Source organism: Neodiprion fabricii, chromosome 6 (genome assembly GCF_021155785.1).
Source record: "Neodiprion fabricii isolate iyNeoFabr1 chromosome 6, iyNeoFabr1.1, whole genome shotgun sequence".
Lineage (NCBI taxonomy): Eukaryota > Metazoa > Arthropoda > Insecta > Hymenoptera > Diprionidae > Neodiprion > Neodiprion fabricii.
Window position 1 is genome coordinate 17,064,817 of NC_060244.1, and position 23,804 is coordinate 17,088,620.

The 23,804-nt window shown below is 39.1% G+C and overlaps 1 long non-coding RNA gene across 1 annotated transcript; it reads right to left on the reverse strand.

Annotated features, from left to right (window-relative positions):
* Positions 1 to 7,424: 7,424 nt before the first annotated feature.
* LOC124184996 lies at positions 7,425 to 11,741 on the reverse strand. The gene is made up of 7 exons (XR_006871307.1): positions 11,719 to 11,741; positions 9,565 to 9,678; positions 9,055 to 9,178; positions 8,718 to 8,823; positions 8,273 to 8,348; positions 8,124 to 8,189; positions 7,425 to 7,770 (listed from the first exon to the last, which is right to left on the reverse strand). It is a non-coding gene; the product is annotated as an uncharacterized LOC124184996 (long non-coding RNA).
* Between the last annotated feature and the right edge of the window lie 12,063 nt (positions 11,742 to 23,804).

A 23,804-nucleotide genomic window follows, 5' to 3' on the forward strand; every position in this document is an offset into this window, starting at 1 on the left:
TAACATTAGTATTTATAATTATTCCAATGACTTTTCATTTGCCCTCTCGATCTTGAATTTTCATAGGCATAGAATCGAAACGCTGTTTCAGCTGGTCGCAAGTGAAGTATCTGCGTTGGGTGGAGGAGCAGAATTTATTTTTCGAAAAATATTCGGATGGAAAAAAATTCAGAGTAACGGTAATACATCACGAATGCGCTAATTTTGGACGAGATGAAATGGATGCTTCGTATATGAGACAGTATTTAACGCTGCGTAGTGATTTAAAGACCTAAATGAGTGATAGGGAGAGAAAGAACGAGGCTTCTCAACACTTCGAGTGTATTTTAACACACATTTGAAAGATACGAGCGAAATTTTTCATCATCCAACTGTCGCAGAACGGCAGCGTTATCAGCTAACCCGTTAACCGAAGGATATATCTTCAGTCAACGGCTGACCATCGAAGGGCCTGGCGGCTTGAGTCTGGAATCGGCAGGAGAGATGAAGTGCGTATTTCTTGTATGAAATGTGAAAACTAAAATCATCATACATCATATCATATCATCATACATCATACATCATACATCATACATCATACATCATCATACCTAGTATTACAGTTCGAAACCAAAGTTTGAATTTTCGGATGTTCGGAAAGTGACGTCACCAATCTAAAATCGGCTAGCCGAGTTCCTCAGTCGGGTAACAACCGCGCAGTAGAGCGGACGGTTGAGAGTCGCGCTCCGCAAATTTCGAGTACCGGGTTCTCAACCTCTCGGATCCCGCGCTTCGGGTCCGCTACGTATTTCGAGTACCGGGTTCTCAACCTCCCGGATCTCGCGCTTCGGGTCCGCTACGCCGTGAAACTCGACTTCCAGGATTAGCGCTCCGTGGTTCCTGGTTCATCTTTACAATAAATTATTTCAATTCGTTTTTCGCGCAACCCCAAATTCGGTAGCTGTCAGTCCGCTATTAAAATTTCTCGACTTCCAGGATAAGCGCTACGTGGTTCCTGGTTCATGTTTACAATAAATTATTTCAATTCGTTTTTCGCGCAACCCCAAATTCGGTACCTGTCAGTCCGCTATTAAAATTTCTCGACTTCCAGGATAAGCGCTCCGTGGTTCCTGGTTCATGTTTACAATAAATTATTTCAATTCGTTTTTCGCGCAACCCCAAATTCGGTAGCTGTCAGTCCGCTAATAAAATTTCTCGACTTCCAGGATAAGCGCTCCGTGGTTCCTGGTTCATGTTTACAATAAATTATTTCAATTCGTTTTTCGCGCAACCCCAAATTCGGTACCTGTCAGTCCGCTAATGAAATTTCTCGACTTCCAGGATAAGCGCTCCGTGGTTCCTGGTTCATGTTTACAATAAATTATTTCAATTCGTTTTTCGCGCAACCCCAAATTTGCTACCTGTCAGTCCGCTAATAAAATTTCTCGACTTCCAGGATAAGCGCTCCGTGGTTCCTGGTTCATGTTTACAATAAATTATTTCAATTCGTTTTTCGCGCAACCCCAAATTCGGTAGCTGTCAGTCCGCTGATAAAATTTCTCGACTTCCAGGATAAGCGCTCCGTGGTTCCTGGTTCATGTTTACAATAAATTATTTCAATTCGTTTTTCGCGCAACCCCAAATTCGGTACCTGTCAGTCCGCTAATGAAATTTCTCGACTTCCAGGATAAGCGCTCCGTGGTTCCTGGTTCATGTTTACAATAAATTATTTCAATTCGTTTTTCGCGCAACCCCAAATTTGCTACCTGTCAGTCCGCTAATAAAATTTCTCGACTTCCAGGATAAGCGCTCCGTGGTTCCTGGTTCATGTTCACAATAAATTATTTCAATTCGTTTTTCGCGCAACCCCAAATTCGGTAGCTGTCAGTCCGCTAATGAAATTTCTCGACTTCCAGGATAAGCGCTCCGTGGTTCCTGGTTCATGTTCACAATAAATTATTTCAATTCGTTCTTCGCGCAACCCCAAATTCGGTACCTGTCAGTCCGCTAATAAAATTTCTATAACTTTACAATCTTCTCATAATCTTTTTGGTAAAATATATCGTTGAAAAAATTATATTAAACCTCACACGGTATTATTAATTTGTTTTCACGCTGAAAATATTTATTAGCATTCGAGGTATAACCTGAGGTGGTTGAAGGTGGTCGGAGGTGGACGAGGAGGAGGACGAGGAGGACGAGGATTTGTGCTGGGTGAGTAAAACACTTTTATAATATTTGATGGCAATTGTAATTATATTTCATCTGAAATATTACAAACTTGTCACTTTACAATAAATTATTTCAATTCATTTTTCGTGCAAGCACATATTCAGTAGCTATGAATAATCTTGTACAATTTATTATATTATTCATTGATAGATTAATTACATTTATCCTTACACAATATTGTTGATGTGTTCCTATACTAAAAATATTCATTACTATTCCAGGTATTACCCGAGGTGGTCGGAGGTGGACGAGGAGGAGGACGAGCTGGACGAGGAGGAGGACCAGGTGGACGACGAGGAGGACGAGGTGGACGAGGAGGAGGCGGTGGGTCGTGGGAGAGGACCTCTCCTCTCATCAGAGGAGGGGAGGGGGAGGGGCAGGAAAGGGGGGGAGGTGGGCGGGGCGGGGGAAGGGCCGGGAAGGGATGGGGTGGGGAGGGGAGGGAAGGGCGGGAAGGGGAGGGGCGGGAAGGGAAGGGGCGGAGAGGGGAGGGCGGGAGGGAGGAAGGGAGGGAGGGAGGGAGGGAGGGAGGGCGGGAGGGAGAGAGTGGAGGACGGATGTCGATGCGAGCCCGTTAGAGTTAATAAAGCAGTACACTCCCCCGTCTTGCACCCGCCCGCCCGCCCACCCTCCCTCCCTCCCGCCCCGCCCCTTCCCTCCCCTCCCCTTCCCACCCTTCCCTCTCCGCCCCTTCCCTTCCCGCCCCTCCCCTTCCCGCCCTCCCCTCCCCTCCCCACCCCATCCCTTCCCGGCCCTTCCCCCGCCCCGCCCACCTCCCCCCTTTTCCTGCCCCTCCCCCTCCCCTCCTCTGAGGAGAGGAAAGGTCCTCTCCCACGACCCACCCCGCCTCTTCCTCGTCCACCTCGTCCTCCTCGTCGTCCACCTGGTCCTCCTCCTCGTCCAGCTCGTCCTCCTCCTCGTCCACCTCCGACCACCTCGGGTAATACCTGGAATAGTAATGAATATTTTTAGTATAGGAACACATCAACAATATTGTGTAAGGATAAATGTAATTAATCAATCAATGAATAATATAATAAATTGTACAAGATTATTCATAGCTACTGAATATGTGCTTGCACGAAAAATGAATTGAAATAATTTATTGTAAAGTGACAAGTTTGTAATATTTCAGATGAAATATAATTACAATTGCCATCAAATATTATAAAAGTGTTTTACTCACCCAGCACAAATCCTCGTCCTCCTCGTCCTCCTCCTCGTCCACCTCCGACCACCTTCAACCACCTCAGGTTATACCTCGAATGCTAATAAATATTTTCAGCGTGAAAACAAATTAATAATACCGTGTGAGGTTTAATATAATTTTTTCAACGATATATTTTACCAAAAAGATTATGAGAAGATTGTAAAGTTATAGAAATTTTATTAGCGGACTGACAGGTACCGAATTTGGGGTTGCGCGAAAAACGAATTGAAATAATTTATTGTAAACATGAACCAGGAACCACGGAGCGCTTATCCTGGAAGTCGAGAAATTTCATTAGCGGACTGACAGCTACCGAATTTGGGGTTGCGCGAAAAACGAATTGAAATAATTTATTGTAAACATGAACCAGGAACCACGGAGCGCTTATCCTGGAAGTCGAGAAATTTTATTAGCGGACTCACAGGTACCGAATTTGGGGTTGCGCGAAAAACGAATTGAAATAATTTATTGTAAACATGAACCAGCAACCACGGAGCGCTTATCCTGGAAGTCGAGAAATTTTATTAGCGGACTCACAGGTACTGAATTTGGGGTTGCGCGAAAAACGAATTGAAATAATTTATTGTAAACATGAACCAGCAACCACGGAGCGCTTATCCTGGAAGTCGAGAAATTTTATTAGCGGACTGACAGGTACCGAATTTGGGGTTGCGCGAAAAACGAATTGAAATAATTTATTGTAAACATGAACCAGGAACCACGGAGCGCTTATCCTGGAAGTCGAGAAATTTTATCAGCGGACTGACAGCTACCGAATTTGGGGTTGCGCGAAAAACGAATTGAAATAATTTATTGTAAACATGAACCAGGAACCACGGAGCGCTTATCCTGGAAGTCGAGAAATTTTATTAGCGGACTGACAGGTAGCAAATTTGGGGTTGCGCGAAAAACGAATTGAAATAATTTATTGTAAACATGAACCAGGAACCACGGAGCGCTTATCCTGGAAGTCGAGAAATTTCATTAGCGGACTGACAGGTACCGAATTTGGGGTTGCGCGAAAAACGAATTGAAATAATTTATTGTAAACATGAACCAGGAACCACGGAGCGCTTATCCTGGAAGTCGAGAAATTTTATCAGCGGACTGACAGCTACCGAATTTGGGGTTGCGCGAAAAACGAATTGAAATAATTTATTGTAAACATGAACCAGGAACCACGGAGCGCTTATCCTGGAAGTCGAGAAATTTTATTAGCGGACTGACAGGTAGCAAATTTGGGGTTGCGCGAAAAACGAATTGAAATAATTTATTGTAAACATGAACCAGGAACCACGGAGCGCTTATCCTGGAAGTCGAGAAATTTCATTAGCGGACTGACAGGTACCGAATTTGGGGTTGCGCGAAAAACGAATTGAAATAATTTATTGTAAACATGAACCAGGAACCACGGAGCGCTTATCCTGGAAGTCGAGAAATTTTATTAGCGGACTGACAGCTACCGAATTTGGGGTTGCGCGAAAAACGAATTGAAATAATTTATTGTAAACATGAACCAGGAACCACGGAGCGCTTATCCTGGAAGTCGAGAAATTTTAATAGCGGACTGACAGGTACCGAATTTGGGGTTGCGCGAAAAACGAATTGAAATAATTTATTGTAAACATGAACCAGGAACCACGTAGCGCTTATCCTGGAAGTCGAGAAATTTTATTAGCGGACTGACAGCTACCGAATTTGGGGTTGCGCGAAAAACGAATTGAAATAATTTATTGTAAAGATGAACCAGGAACCACGGAGCGCTAATCCTGGAAGTCGAGTTTCACGGCGTAGCGGACCCGAAGCGCGAGATCCGGGAGGTTGAGAACCCGGTACTCGAAATACGTAGCGGACCCGAAGCGCGGGATCCGAGAGGTTGAGAACCCGGTACTCGAAATTTGCGGAGCGCGACTCTCAACCGTCCGCTCTACTGCGCGGTTGTTACCCGACTGAGGAACTCGGCTAGCCGATTTTAGATTGGTGACGTCACTTTCCGAACATCCGAAAATTCAAACTTTGGTTTCGAACTGTAATACTAGGTATGATGATGTATGATGTATGATGTATGATGTATGATGTATGATGATATGATATGATGTATGATGATTTTAGTTTTCACATTTCATACAAGAAATACGCACTTCATCTCTCCTGCCGATTCCAGACTCAAGCCGCCAGGCCCTTCGATGGTCAGCCGTTGACTGAAGATATATCCTTCGGTTAACGGGTTAGCTGATAACGCTGCCGTTCTGCGACAGTTGGATGATGAAAAATTTCGCTCGTATCTTTCAAATGTGTGTTAAAATACACTCGAAGTGTTGAGAAGCCTCGTTCTTTCTCTCCCTATCACTCATTTAGGTCTTTAAATCACTACGCAGCGTTAAATACTGTCTCATATACGAAGCATCCATTTCATCTCGTCCAAAATTAGCGCATTCGTGATGTATTACCGTTACTCTGAATTTTTTTCCATCCGAATATTTTTCGAAAAATAAATTCTGCTCCTCCACCCAACGCAGATACTTCACTTGCGACCAGCTGAAACAGCGTTTCGATTCTATGCCTATGAAAATTCAAGATCGAGAGGGCAAATGAAAAGTCATTGGAATAATTATAAATACTAATGTTATGGAATACATCAAGCGCGCGTCGAATAGAATCTCATTTTGAAATGAATAATTCTTCTCTTTTCGTATCATAGCTAATCTAGTAATATAGGTAAATAGGATGGTTGGAGGTGTTCGGAAATGGTAGAAGGTGGTCGGCGCTGGCAGAAGGTGATAGGGGGTGATCGAAAGTGGCCATTGATGGTCGGAGGTGGCAGGGGGAGGTAGGAGGTGTTCGAAAACGGTAGGACATTTCATAAGTTAAAGTCGACGATGATCCGGTGCATCAATTTTATCGTTACAGATTTTCGTTTCCCATGAGGCATAGAGTATTCAACAACGATAATGCAGTCCTTAAAATTCATCATTCATCTCTGCCTGGAAAGCTGATTCGCAAGGCATGGTATTCTAGATATGTCAAGACTAAGCCAGCGGCACGTGTTTGCATTATTAGAAAAATACCTGTACTATACATACACTGTTTCTAATCTTTTGCTACATTTGGTTTAATCCCCATGCTTCCACAGCACGAATAGTCAGAAATGTTTTTGATTATCCATAATAATATAAAAGCAGTAACAAAGCTTAGATTTATTGTTAAAGCTCTAATGAATACATTAAACTGCGGTCGAATCAATTCATTTATTATTAGCACATGACCTCTGTATATTTGATAAATTATTCCTAAATACATTGAAACATATGTATTTATAATGAAAAATCATGCAATGGGCTGTGTAAACTATAAACTATAATTTCTATCAAGTAGCTGCTTTTGTGTCAACAGGGCTTTGAGACTCAGTTAAGTTGGATCTCGATTTTTGCCATCGTATGTAGGACATTGGGTTACAAGAACAAATGCGAATTACGAAGAACTCCGTATTAGAGATAAGGATATTTTAGTTCAAGTATACATATACACAGAAATCCGTATGTGAATATACTAAAACCTCTATGTTTATTGTAAAAGTCTAGTTTTAAATATGTGCATATATGTATATACACATTCATAAGTATATATATACATATATACACATACATGTACATAAATAATTGCCAAGAAATTAGAAACAGTCGCAACTTGTCGCAAATAGAGTAAAGCGTAAGGTTAATAATATACAAATTACACAAGCGCACCATAAAACATGGCAAGGGTAATCCTAGTGCAGTGATTGTATAAACTGAAGAAATATACATTTACATGTACATTATATAAGTTAATAGACTAGAAAAGGGTATTTAGAGAGCTTATCTAATTCCGATCTTGTCACAATAGATCATTAACATAATCGATATACGGTTAAAGCTGTATTAGCTACATTTACTATTAGAGATAATATTTTTTATCCATTTTTATAGTTATTTAATTTCTTCTACAACAATTTTTCAAACTTCACCGCAAAATTCCCAACGAGTTCTCGTAGTGCAAATACGAGTCCAATTACCTTACAGATGGCATTACATTGATTTTTGCCTTCTCGCGTCGAGTTATAAATACAGAGAAATCTCAGTGAGAGCTCATTTATATAAGATTTATTGCAGTGCTATATTCGTAGATGTACCTGTTATTCTATATTATATACTGTCCTTAATTTTAAACACACACCACAACAATGGCTGAAAGCACAATGGCAAGAAGAGAGGAGCAATCTGCATCTTAATACATCTTTTCTTCTGCATACGTAGCGGAGCGATGTCACGTCGGAGGATATGTACTAGTGGATCACTAGGTGGGGCACAGATCTGAAATATAATTATGTTAAAAGTCTTCAACATCTCTTACAGAAAGTAGGTACGTTGCCAGACCTTATATACCAACAACGAATATTCATGGAGGCTATATTCATAAATACTTACAAAAGTAAGCTAATATTTTACCCGCAATTGCTTATTACTGATAACTTGATATGATTACAATTTGGTTTATTACGGTTTACTTATGTTCAGACAATCCTGAAGTTGTATTCCAAGTTTTTCTAAAAATTCATCGCCTGAATAACATTACGAACTTCAACCTCATGATAATAACGGGACCGTGAAATATACAAGTGTTTATCTCGCACGGATTCAAGACAAGGTGAAAGATATCAACCCACCTTTCAATATGTAGTCCGTTAATAATGTGGGCATCGTTGGACTATCCTCATTGATAGCCTTTAATACTGAAAACAAAAACATATCATTAATTTCGAATGAAGTTATTAAGTAATTGTTGGTACTGTTACCAAGAACTTGTAAAACTTACTCTTAATGAGGACTTGTGAAGCTTGATTATCAGGTGGGCCACTGTCCATGTGATAAGGTATCACTGTTGTCAAATACTGTAAATTTTCGATATATTTTTGTCTGGTTAGAAACGTATCTCATAGGTCTAACAAGATTGACAAAGTACTAATCAGACTTTGCTCGTAAATCTAAGATGCCTACCTTGGAATCTTGTATGGATCTATGCTGCGGCAAAGGGCTATTACTATTTTCTATTCGGTTTTTCTTCTTTCTCACCCTACCCTTCCCCCCCCCCCCCCCCCCGCACCGTGCCTCTATTACTACTACCACTCCTATTTCTACACCTACTCCTGATCCTACTCCTACTTCTACTCCTGATACTACTTCTTTCCCTGATACTACTCCTACTCCTACTCCCGATCCTGATCCTACTTCATCAAATATTATAACGATGCTAAACTCACCGAGCACAAATCCTCGTCTTCCTCGTCCTCCTCCTCGTCCAGCTCGACCGCCTCCATCTACCGCTCACCACCTTCAACGACCACTGCTCACCACCTTGGGTTATACCTGGAATAGTGATGAATATTTTTAGTATAAGAACACATCAAAAATATCATGTAAGGATGAATATAATTAATTAATATGTAATAAATTTTATTAGCACATTTGAAGCTACTGAACATGGTCTTACGCGAAAAATGAATTGAAGTAATTTATTGTAAACATGACAAGTTTGAAAAATTTCAAATACAATGTTAATGCAATTACCAATAAATATTATCAAAATGTTTTACTCACCGAGCACAAATCCTCCTCCTCCGCGTCCACCTTGTTCTTCTCATCTTCCTCGTCCTCCTTCTCGTCCACCTCCAACCACCGCCAACCACCTCCACCAACCACCCATAACCACCTCGGATTATACCTGGAACAGTAATAAATATTTTCAGTATAAGAACACACCAAATATACTATATAAGGATTAATGTAATTATTCAATCAATTGATAATATAATAAATTTCACTAGCGCAATTATAGCTACTGAATATGTGCTTGCTTCAAAAATGAATCGAAATAATTTATTGTAAACATGACCCTACATGACATAGCCCTACCCTACCTTACCGCCCACCATACCCTTACCTACCCCACCTCATCCCACCCCCCACCTCTCACGAGTACACGGTACTCAAGATCCTACTCCACATTCTACTCTCACTCGTACTTTTCCTCCTACTCCTGATCCTACTCTAACTCCTTCTCCTGATCCTACTCCTACTCCATCAAATATCACGGAATGTTATTCTTACAGTGGACAAATCCTTGTCATCGTCATCCTGTTCCTCGTGCACCTTGATCACCTGCAACCACTGCCAAACATCTCCAACGACCACCGATAACTTCATCTGGTCGTACCTCGAATACTAATAACTAATTTCAGTATTAGAACACAATAAAAATATTGTGAAAGGATTGATATAATTTTTTCATTGACACATTTTACGAGGATTGTGAAAACATTACGAAACATTACAGAAATTTCACTAGCTTATTGGACCAAGCAAAAATTAGAACACGTCAAGAATGTCGTGTAAGTACCAGTATAATTTTTTCACTGTCATATTCTACCAAGAAGATTCCGACAAAATTATAAAAAATTATAGAAATATCATGAACCCATCGATAGCTACTGAATTTGTGCTCGCGTGAAAAATGAATTGAAGTAATTTATTCTGAACATGGCAAGTTTGAAAAGTTTTAGACAGAATATATTTGCAATTGCCATTAAATATTATAAAAATGGTAAACTCACCGAGCACAAATCCTCGTCCTCCTTGTCCACCTTGTTCTCCTCGTCTTCCTCCTCCTCCTCCTCGTCCACCTCCGACCACCTTCAACCACCGTCAACCACCTCCAACAACCACCGATAACCACCTCGTGTCATACCTGGAATAGTAATGAACATTTTCAGTATGAGAACAAATTAAAAGTATTATATGAGAATCAAAAGAATTAATTAATCAATCAATAATATAATACATTCCATTAGCGGATTTATAGCTACCGAATTTTTGATGCCACATGATTACAATTGTCATTAAATATGGATTTATTATTTAATACACGACTTGACCCTACCCCGCCCCACCCCACCTCACCCCATCCCACCCTTCCACCCTTTAACGCTCCTACCCTTTTATTCGCACTCCTACTATGACTCCAGATCCTACTTCTACTCCTACTCTACTCACAATGCTACTCCTGATCCTACCTTCACTGCTACTCCTACTTCCTACTTCTATTCCTATGCCTACTCCATCTCCTACTTTTAATTTTAACTCCTATATCTACTCCATCTCCTCTGCTACTTCCAACTCCTATTCCTACTCTATCTCCTACTACTGCTACTCTTACTTCTACCATAACTCCTACTACTCCTTCTCCCACTCCTACTCCCTACTCCTACTTCTGATTCTACTCCTGATCCTATTCCTATTCCATCAAACATCATAAAAATGTTATACTCGCAGTGCACAAGTCGTCGTCATCGTCGTCCTTTTCCTCGTGCGCCTTCATCACCTACCCTACCCTACCCTACTCTCAAGTACGAGTTACACACGATCCTACTTCTCATTTTTCTCTCACTCGTACTCCTCCTCCTGCTTCTGATTCTACCTCTACTCCTACTCCTATTTCCTACTACTATTCCGATTCCTACACCATCTCCTACTCCTATTTCTTACTCCATCTCCTACTACTGCTACTCTTACTTCCACTTTAACTCCTACTACTCCTTCTCTCACTTCTACTCTCACTCCTACTTCTGATTCTACTCCTGATCCTACTCCAACACCTACTTCCACTCCTACTTCTGATTCTACTCCTCATCCTACTCCATCTCCCACTCCTGATCCTACTCCTACTCCTACTCCATCAAATATCATACAAATGTTATACTCACAGTGCACAAGTCCTCGTAATCGTCGTGCTTTTCCTTGTGCACCTTCATCACCGCAACTACTGCCAACAACCTCCAACGACCACCGCTAACCACCTCTGGTCATACGTCCAATACTGATCAATAATTTCAGTATCAGAACACAAGAAAAATATTGTTGAAGGAGTGACATAATTTTTTTATTGACACATTCTACGAGGATTACGAAAAAATTATGAAACATCACAGAAATTTCACTAGCGTGTTGGAACAAACAAAAATCAGAACACTTTAAGAATGTTGTGTACGTACTAATATGATTTTTTCACTGACACATTCTATCAACAAGATTATGATAAAATTATCAAAAATTATAGAAATATCATGAGCGCATCGATAAATACTGAATTTGTGCTCGCGCGAAAAATGAGTTGAAATAATTTATTGTGAACATGACAAGTTCGAAAAATTTTAGATATAATATAATTACAATTGCCATCGAATATTATAAAAATGTTAAACTCACCGAGCACAAATCCTCGTCCTCCTCGTCCACCTTGTTCTCCTCGTCTTCCACGTCCCCGTGCTTGTCCACCTCCGACCACCTTCAAACATCGCCAACCACCTCGGGTCATACCTGGAATAGTAATAAATATTTTCAGTATGAGAACACATCAAAAATATTATGTCAGGATTTTTATACTGAATCAATTAAGCAATAATATAATAAATTTCATCAGCGCATTTATAGCTACCGAATTTATGTTTACTCGGAAAATGAATTGATATAATTTATTATAAATATGACAAGTTCGAAAGATTTTAGATACCACATAATTACAATTGCCATTAAATATTATAAGAATATTAATTAATTAATTAATAATATAATAAATTGTATAAGATTATTCATAGCTACTGAATATGTTCTTGCACGAAAAATGAATTGAAATAATTTATTGTAAACGTGACAAGTTTGTAATATTTCAGATGAAATATAATTACAATTGCTGTTAAATATTATAAGAATATCAATTAATTAATTAATAATATGATAAATTGTATAAGATTATTTATAGCTACTGAATATGTGCTTGCACGAAAAATGAATTGAAATAATTTATTGTCAACGTGACAAGTTTGTAATATTTCAGATGAAATGTAATTACAATTGCCATTAAATATTATAAAAATGTTAAACTCACCGAGCAGAAATCCTCGTCTTCCTCGTCCTTCTCCTCGTCCACGTCCGACTACGTTCAACCACCTCGAACAACCACCGATAACCACCTCAGGTTGTTCCTCGAATAGTATTAAATATTTTCAGCATAAGAACACGTTGAAAATATTGTGTAATGATTTATATAATTTATTAATTAATCAATAGTAGAAAAAATTTCAGTAGCGCATTTATAGCTGCTGAATTTGTGCTTGCGCGAAGAATGAATTGAAATGATATTTTGTAAACATGAACCAGGAACCACGGAGCGCTTATCCTGGAAGTCGAGCTTCACCACGTCGCGGACCCGAAGCGCGGGATCCGGGAGGTTGAGAACCTGGTACTCGAAATTTGCGGAGCGCGACTCTCATCCGTCCGCTCTACTGCGTGGTTGTTTCCCGACTGAGGAATTCGGCTAGCTGATTTGAGATTGGTGACGTCACTTTCTGAACATCCGACATCCAAACTATGGTTTCGACCTTTAATACTATGTATGATGATGTATGATGTACGATGTTTGATGATATTATACGATGTATAATGATTTTGGTTTCCACATTTCGTACAAGAAATACACACTTTATCTCTCCTGCTGATTCCAGACTCAAGCTGCTAAACCTTTCTATGGTCAGCCGTTGACTAAAGATACATTCTTCAGTTGACGGGTCAGCTAATAACCTATATAATGTTACAAATCCCGTTCACATATGCATGTAAGTATAACGTATTATTATTTTATGATGATAAATTTCGTCAAAAAGTACCACAGACAATCAGCTAAGTGCTAATAGATTTGAAACATGACGCACAGCAATTTTAGCTCTAATTGAATTACGTTTCTGTCATGTATTCCTATGTATACTATGCCAACTACTCACCAATTGCAATTTGTTGATCCTGGTCGTTCCGTTTTTTTTCGGATGCAAAATGTTATCTGAAGCATGCATATTGGTTTTATAGTACAAAACATGACGGTCTCAATAATCAAACTTGTAAACTTGAAAATTAGTCCTCAAAGTCAAAAGTCACCAGGTCAAGGACCTGGAGAGCCAGAACTACAGAGCGCTTATCCTGAAGTCGAGTTTCATCAGGTAGCGTACCTGGAACGCAGGAACCATGGAACGCTTGTCCTGGAATTCAAGTTTCACCAGGTAGTGAACACGGAACGTAGGAACCACAGAGCGCTTGTCCTGGAAGTCGAGTTCTACCAGGTAGCGTACCTGGAGCGCAAGAACCGTGGAACGCTTTTCCTGGAATTCAAGTTTCACCAGGTAGCGGACCTGGAGCTCAGGATCCAGGAGGCTGAGAACCCGGTACTCGAAATACGTAGCGGACCCGAAGCGCGGGATCCGGGAGGTTGAGAACCCGGTACTCGAAATTTGCGGAGCGCGACTCTCAACCGTCCGCTCTACTGCGCGGTTGTTACCCGACTGAGGAACTCGGCTAGCCGATTTTAGATTGGTGACGTCACTTTCCGAACATCCGAAAATTCAAACTTTGGTTTCGAACTGTAATACTAGGTATGATGATGTATGATGTATGATGTATGATGTATGATGTATGATGATATGATATGATGTATGATGATTTTAGTTTTCACATTTCATACAAGAAATACGCACTTCATCTCTCCTGCCGATTCCAGACTCAAGCCGCCAGGCCCTTCGATGGTCAGCCGTTGACTGAAGATATATCCTTCGGTTAACGGGTTAGCTGATAACGCTGCCGTTCTGCGACAGTTGGATGATGAAAAATTTCGCTCGTATCTTTCAAATGTGTGTTAAAATACACTCGAAGTGTTGAGAAGCCTCGTTCTTTCTCTCCCTATCACTCATTTAGGTCTTTAAATCACTACGCAGCGTTAAATACTGTCTCATATACGAAGCATCCATTTCATCTCGTCCAAAATTAGCGCATTCGTGATGTATTACCGTTACTCTGAATTTTTTTCCATCCGAATATTTTTCGAAAAATAAATTCTGCTCCTCCACCCAACGCAGATACTTCACTTGCGACCAGCTGAAACAGCGTTTCGATTCTATGCCTATGAAAATTCAAGATCGAGAGGGCAAATGAAAAGTCATTGGAATAATTATAAATACTAATGTTATGGAATACATCAAGCGCGCGTCGAATAGAATCTCATTTTGAAATGAATAATTCTTCTCTTTTCGTATCATAGCTAATCTAGTAATATAGGTAAATAGGATGGTTGGAGGTGTTCGGAAATGGTAGAAGGTGGTCGGCGCTGGCAGAAGGTGATAGGGGGTGATCGAAAGTGGCCATTGATGGTCGGAGGTGGCAGGGGGAGGTAGGAGGTGTTCGAAAACGGTAGGACATTTCATAAGTTAAAGTCGACGATGATCCGGTGCATCAATTTTATCGTTACAGATTTTCGTTTCCCATGAGGCATAGAGTATTCAACAACGATAATGCAGTCCTTAAAATTCATCATTCATCTCTGCCTGGAAAGCTGATTCGCAAGGCATGGTATTCTAGATATGTCAAGACTAAGCCAGCGGCACGTGTTTGCATTATTAGAAAAATACCTGTACTATACATACACTGTTTCTAATCTTTTGCTACATTTGGTTTAATCCCCATGCTTCCACAGCACGAATAGTCAGAAATGTTTTTGATTATCCATAATAATATAAAAGCAGTAACAAAGCTTAGATTTATTGTTAAAGCTCTAATGAATACATTAAACTGCGGTCGAATCAATTCATTTATTATTAGCACATGACCTCTGTATATTTGATAAATTATTCCTAAATACATTGAAACATATGTATTTATAATGAAAAATCATGCAATGGGCTGTGTAAACTATAAACTATAATTTCTATCAAGTAGCTGCTTTTGTGTCAACAGGGCTTTGAGACTCAGTTAAGTTGGATCTCGATTTTTGCCATCGTATGTAGGACATTGGGTTACAAGAACAAATGCGAATTACGAAGAACTCCGTATTAGAGATAAGGATATTTTAGTTCAAGTATACATATACACAGAAATCCGTATGTGAATATACTAAAACCTCTATGTTTATTGTAAAAGTCTAGTTTTAAATATGTGCATATATGTATATACACATTCATAAGTATATATATACATATATACACATACATGTACATAAATAATTGCCAAGAAATTAGAAACAGTCGCAACTTGTCGCAAATAGAGTAAAGCGTAAGGTTAATAATATACAAATTACACAAGCGCACCATAAAACATGGCAAGGGTAATCCTAGTGCAGTGATTGTATAAACTGAAGAAATATACATTTACATGTACATTATATAAGTTAATAGACTAGAAAAGGGTATTTAGAGAGCTTATCTAATTCCGATCTTGTCACAATAGATCATTAACATAATCGATATACGGTTAAAGCTGTATTAGCTACATTTACTATTAGAGATAATATTTTTTATCCATTTTTATAGTTATTTAATTTCTTCTACAACAATTTTTCAAACTTCACCGCAAAATTCCCAACGAGTTCTCGTAGTGCAAATACGAGTCCAATTACCTTACAGATGGCATTACATTGATTTTTGCCTTCTCGCGTCGAGTTATAAATACAGAGAAATCTCAGTGAGAGCTCATTTATATAAGATTTATTGCAGTGCTATATTCGTAGATGTACCTGTTATTCTATATTATATACTGTCCTTAATTTTAAACACACACCACAACAATGGCTGAAAGCACAATGGCAAGAAGAGAGGAGCAATCTGCATCTTAATACATCTTTTCTTCTGCATACGTAGCGGAGCGATGTCACGTCGGAGGATATGTACTAGTGGATCACTAGGTGGGGCACAGATCTGAAATATAATTATGTTAAAAGTCTTCAACATCTCTTACAGAAAGTAGGTACGTTGCCAGACCTTATATACCAACAACGAATATTCATGGAGGCTATATTCATAAATACTTACAAAAGTAAGCTAATATTTTACCCGCAATTGCTTATTACTGATAACTTGATATGATTACAATTTGGTTTATTACGGTTTACTTATGTTCAGACAATCCTGAAGTTGTATTCCAAGTTTTTCTAAAAATTCATCGCCTGAATAACATTACGAACTTCAACCTCATGATAATAACGGGACCGTGAAATATACAAGTGTTTATCTCGCACGGATTCAAGACAAGGTGAAAGATATCAACCCACCTTTCAATATGTAGTCCGTTAATAATGTGGGCATCGTTGGACTATCCTCATTGATAGCCTTTAATACTGAAAACAAAAACATATCATTAATTTCGAATGAAGTTATTAAGTAATTGTTGGTACTGTTACCAAGAACTTGTAAAACTTACTCTTAATGAGGACTTGTGAAGCTTGATTATCAGGTGGGCCACTGTCCATGTGATAAGGTATCACTGTTGTCAAATACTGTAAATTTTCGATATATTTTTGTCTGGTTAGAAACGTATCTCATAGGTCTAACAAGATTGACAAAGTACTAATCAGACTTTGCTCGTAAATCTAAGATGCCTACCTTGGAATCTTGTATGGATCTATGCTGCGGCAAAGGGCTATTACTATTTTCTATTCGGTTTTTCTTCTTTCTCACCCTACCCTTCCCCCCCCCCCCCCCGCACCGTGCCTCTATTACTACTACCACTCCTATTTCTACACCTACTCCTGATCCTACTCCTACTTCTACTCCTGATACTACTTCTTTCCCTGATACTACTCCTACTCCTACTCCCGATCCTGATCCTACTTCATCAAATATTATAACGATGCTAAACTCACCGAGCACAAATCCTCGTCTTCCTCGTCCTCCTCCTCGTCCAGCTCGACCGCCTCCATCTACCGCTCACCACCTTCAACGACCACTGCTCACCACCTTGGGTTATACCTGGAATAGTGATGAATATTTTTAGTATAAGAACACATCAAAAATATCATGTAAGGATGAATATAATTAATTAATATGTAATAAATTTTATTAGCACATTTGAAGCTACTGAACATGGTCTTACGCGAAAAATGAATTGAAGTAATTTATTGTAAACATGACAAGTTTGAAAAATTTCAAATACAATGTTAATGCAATTACCAATAAATATTATCAAAATGTTTTACTCACCGAGCACAAATCCTCCTCCTCCGCGTCCACCTTGTTCTTCTCATCTTCCTCGTCCTCCTTCTCGTCCACCTCCAACCACCGCCAACCACCTCCACCAACCACCCATAACCACCTCGGATTATACCTGGAACAGTAATAAATATTTTCAGTATAAGAACACACCAAATATACTATATAAGGATTAATGTAATTATTCAATCAATTGATAATATAATAAATTTCACTAGCGCAATTATAGCTACTGAATATGTGCTTGCTTCAAAAATGAATCGAAATAATTTATTGTAAACATGACCCTACATGACATAGCCCTACCCTACCTTACCGCCCACCATACCCTTACCTACCCCACCTCATCCCACCCCCCACCTCTCACGAGTACACGGTACTCAAGATCCTACTCCACATTCTACTCTCACTCGTACTTTTCCTCCTACTCCTGATCCTACTCTAACTCCTTCTCCTGATCCTACTCCTACTCCATCAAATATCACGGAATGTTATTCTTACAGTGGACAAATCCTTGTCATCGTCATCCTGTTCCTCGTGCACCTTGATCACCTGCAACCACTGCCAAACATCTCCAACGACCACCGATAACTTCATCTGGTCGTACCTCGAATACTAATAACTAATTTCAGTATTAGAACACAATAAAAATATTGTGAAAGGATTGATATAATTTTTTCATTGACACATTTTACGAGGATTGTGAAAACATTACGAAACATTACAGAAATTTCACTAGCTTATTGGACCAAGCAAAAATTAGAACACGTCAAGAATGTCGTGTAAGTACCAGTATAATTTTTTCACTGTCATATTCTACCAAGAAGATTCCGACAAAATTATAAAAAATTATAGAAATATCATGAACCCATCGATAGCTACTGAATTTGTGCTCGCGTGAAAAATGAATTGAAGTAATTTATTCTGAACATGGCAAGTTTGAAAAGTTTTAGACAGAATATATTTGCAATTGCCATTAAATATTATAAAAATGGTAAACTCACCGAGCACAAATCCTCGTCCTCCTTGTCCACCTTGTTCTCCTCGTCTTCCTCCTCCTCCTCCTCGTCCACCTCCGACCACCTTCAACCACCGTCAACCACCTCCAACAACCACCGATAACCACCTCGTGTCATACCTGGAATAGTAATGAACATTTTCAGTATGAGAACAAATTAAAAGTATTATATGAGAATCAAAAGAATTAATTAATCAATCAATAATATAATACATTCCATTAGCGGATTTATAGCTACCGAATTTTTGATGCCACATGATTACAATTGTCATTAAATATGGATTTATTATTTAATACACGACTTGACCCTACCCCGCCCCACCCCACCTCACCCCATCCCACCCTTCCACCCTTTAACGCTCCTACCCTTTTATTCGCACTCCTACTATGACTCCAGATCCTACTTCTACTCCTACTCTACTCACAATGCTACTCCTGATCCTACCTTCACTGCTACTCCTACTTCCTACTTCTATTCCTATGCCTACTCCATCTCCTACTTTTAATTTTAACTCCTATATCTACTCCATCTCCTCTGCTACTTCCAACTCCTATTCCTACTCTATCTCCTACTACTGCTACTCTTACTTCTACCATAACTCCTACTACTCCTTCTCCCACTCCTACTCCCTACTCCTACTTCTGATTCTACTCCTGATCCTATTCCTATTCCATCAAACATCATAAAAATGTTATACTCGCAGTGCACAAGTCGTCGTCATCGTCGTCCTTTTCCTCGTGCGCCTTCATCACCTACCCTACCCTACCCTACTCTCAAGTACGAGTTACACACGATCCTACTTCTCATTTTTCTCTCACTCGTACTCCTCCTCCTGCTTCTGATTCTACCTCTACTCCTACTCCTATTTCCTACTACTATTCCGATTCCTACACCATCTCCTACTCCTATTTCTTACTCCATCTCCTACTACTGCTACTCTTACTTCCACTTTAACTCCTACTACTCCTTCTCTCACTTCTACTCTCACTCCTACTTCTGATTCTACTCCTGATCCTACTCCAACACCTACTTCCACTCCTACTTCTGATTCTACTCCTCATCCTACTCCATCTCCCACTCCTGATCCTACTCCTACTCCTACTCCATCAAATATCATACAAATGTTATACTCACAGTGCACAAGTCCTCGTAATCGTCGTGCTTTTCCTTGTGCACCTTCATCACCGCAACTACTGCCAACAACCTCCAACGACCACCGCTAACCACCTCTGGTCATACGTCCAATACTGATCAATAATTTCAGTATCAGAACACAAGAAAAATATTGTTGAAGGAGTGACATAATTTTTTTATTGACACATTCTACGAGGATTACGAAAAAATTATGAAACATCACAGAAATTTCACTAGCGTGTTGGAACAAACAAAAATCAGAACACTTTAAGAATGTTGTGTACGTACTAATATGATTTTTTCACTGACACATTCTATCAACAAGATTATGATAAAATTATCAAAAATTATAGAAATATCATGAGCGCATCGATAAATACTGAATTTGTGCTCGCGCGAAAAATGAGTTGAAATAATTTATTGTGAACATGACAAGTTCGAAAAATTTTAGATATAATATAATTACAATTGCCATCGAATATTATAAAAATGTTAAACTCACCGAGCACAAATCCTCGTCCTCCTCGTCCACCTTGTTCTCCTCGTCTTCCACGTCCCCGTGCTTGTCCACCTCCGACCACCTTCAAACATCGCCAACCACCTCGGGTCATACCTGGAATAGTAATAAATATTTTCAGTATGAGAACACATCAAAAATATTATGTCAGGATTTTTATACTGAATCAATTAAGCAATAATATAATAAATTTCATCAGCGCATTTATAGCTACCGAATTTATGTTTACTCGGAAAATGAATTGATATAATTTATTATAAATATGACAAGTTCGAAAGATTTTAGATACCACATAATTACAATTGCCATTAAATATTATAAGAATATTAATTAATTAATTAATAATATAATAAATTGTATAAGATTATTCATAGCTACTGAATATGTTCTTGCACGAAAAATGAATTGAAATAATTTATTGTAAACGTGACAAGTTTGTAATATTTCAGATGAAATATAATTACAATTGCTGTTAAATATTATAAGAATATCAATTAATTAATTAATAATATGATAAATTGTATAAGATTATTTATAGCTACTGAATATGTGCTTGCACGAAAAATGAATTGAAATAATTTATTGTCAACGTGACAAGTTTGTAATATTTCAGATGAAATGTAATTACAATTGCCATTAAATATTATAAAAATGTTAAACTCACCGAGCAGAAATCCTCGTCTTCCTCGTCCTTCTCCTCGTCCACGTCCGACTACGTTCAACCACCTCGAACAACCACCGATAACCACCTCAGGTTGTTCCTCGAATAGTATTAAATATTTTCAGCATAAGAACACGTTGAAAATATTGTGTAATGATTTATATAATTTATTAATTAATCAATAGTAGAAAAAATTTCAGTAGCGCATTTATAGCTGCTGAATTTGTGCTTGCGCGAAGAATGAATTGAAATGATATTTTGTAAACATGAACCAGGAACCACGGAGCGCTTATCCTGGAAGTCGAGCTTCACCACGTCGCGGACCCGAAGCGCGGGATCCGGGAGGTTGAGAACCTGGTACTCGAAATTTGCGGAGCGCGACTCTCATCCGTCCGCTCTACTGCGTGGTTGTTTCCCGACTGAGGAATTCGGCTAGCTGATTTGAGATTGGTGACGTCACTTTCTGAACATCCGACATCCAAACTATGGTTTCGACCTTTAATACTATGTATGATGATGTATGATGTACGATGTTTGATGATATTATACGATGTATAATGATTTTGGTTTCCACATTTCGTACAAGAAATACACACTTTATCTCTCCTGCTGATTCCAGACTCAAGCTGCTAAACCTTTCTATGGTCAGCCGTTGACTAAAGATACATTCTTCAGTTGACGGGTCAGCTAATAACCTATATAATGTTACAAATCCCGTTCACATATGCATGTAAGTATAACGTATTATTATTTTATGATGATAAATTTCGTCAAAAAGTACCACAGACAATCAGCTAAGTGCTAATAGATTTGAAACATGACGCACAGCAATTTTAGCTCTAATTGAATTACGTTTCTGTCATGTATTCCTATGTATACTATGCCAACTACTCACCAATTGCAATTTGTTGATCCTGGTCGTTCCGTTTTTTTTCGGATGCAAAATGTTATCTGAAGCATGCATATTGGTTTTATAGTACAAAACATGACGGTCTCAATAATCAAACTTGTAAACTTGAAAATTAGTCCTCAAAGTCAAAAGTCACCAGGTCAAGGACCTGGAGAGCCAGAACTACAGAGCGCTTATCCTGAAGTCGAGTTTCATCAGGTAGCGTACCTGGAACGCAGGAACCATGGAACGCTTGTCCTGGAATTCAAGTTTCACCAGGTAGTGAACACGGAACGTAGGAACCACAGAGCGCTTGTCCTGGAAGTCGAGTTCTACCAGGTAGCGTACCTGGAGCGCAAGAACCGTGGAACGCTTTTCCTGGAATTCAAGTTTCACCAGGTAGCGGACCTGGAGCTCAGGATCCAGGAGGCTGAGAACCCGGTACTCGAAATACGTAGCGGACCCGAAGCGCGGGATCCGGGAGGTTGAGAACCCGGTACTCGAAATTTGCGGAGCGCGACTCTCAACCGTCCGCTCTACTGCGCGGTTGTTACCCGACTGAGGAACTCGGCTAGCCGATTTTAGATTGGTGACGTCACTTTCCGAACATCCAAAAATTCAAACTTTGGTTTCGAACTGTGATACTAGGTATCATGATGTATGATGTATGATGTATGATGTATGATGTATGATGTATGATGTACGATGTATGATGTACGATGTATGATATGACGTATAATAATTTTAGTTTTCACGTTTCAGACAAGAAAGACACAATTTATCTCTCCTGTCGATTTCAGACTCAAGCTGCTAAACCCTTCCATGGTCAGCCGTTGACTAAAGATATATTCTTCAGTTAACGCGTCAGCTAATAATGCTACCGTTCTGTGATAGTTGAATGATAAAAATTTTTGCTGGTACCTTCCAAATGTGTGTTCAAATACACTCGAAGTTTCAAGAACCTTTGTTCTATCTCTTCCTACAAAAAAAAACCGCTGGCAATCATCTTTTCAGGTCTTTAAATCAGGTCACTGCGTTAAATTCTGTCTCATATAGGGAGCATCTATTTCATCTCGATCAAAATTAGCGCATCCGTGAAGTATTACACTTACTCTGAATTTTATTCCATACGAACACATTTCGAAAAAGAATTCCACTTCGCTACCCAACGTAGATACTTGCGACTAGCTCAAACAGTGTTTCGATTCTATGTCTACGAAAATTCAAGACCGGGAGCGCAAATGAAATGTTGTTTGAATAATTATGAATATTAATGTTATTGGATACGTCGAGCGCTTATAATCGTATAGATTCCCATTGCGAAACGAATAATTCTTCTATTCACATATTGTACCTTATTATTGTATATAATCCAGTTTGCCTTCTGGAAAATTATAAAATTTATAGTATGCATCACATATCAATCGTAAATGGATCATATTTATCAATATCGTACATGGACCGCATATACATACCTATATCCTTTTATTTATCATATACTTTTTGGTCTCTGCATCACTATTACATCTGATCTATTATTATTCGTGATCTGTGTATACATTATTTTCTCGGGAACCTATACTTTTATTAAATCACTGTTTTGCTACGAATTTTTGAAGAAATTTGTTCTCATTATCAATTTCTTGTATCGCCGACAAGCCGGTAAGTACACACAGGCTAAGTACTGGCTTTGGCTTACCATTGCGAAGACTGTGTTACTGGGAACGTGAATGTATCTCTCTGATGTTCTGTAATAAGTTCTTAATTCTACCGTTGGAACATAATATCAGGGGGCGCAAGCGCACAACAATTTTCGGTTGTCACACCAAAGGCCATTAGGGCAACTGTCTTTATATACTTCAGTCAACGCTTTAAGTAGCTCAGCTATATCCGAACCACGAGTTCGAGTAGCTTGATATTCTCTTTACCGGAAGTAACTTCGTGACTGGATAGCTGTCCTTATTTTCATCATGATTTTTGTTATCTTCGGACGTCAGGTGCAGTTGATTCTCGAATAATCTAAGTAAGAATTGGTACCCTAACTCTCCTGTCT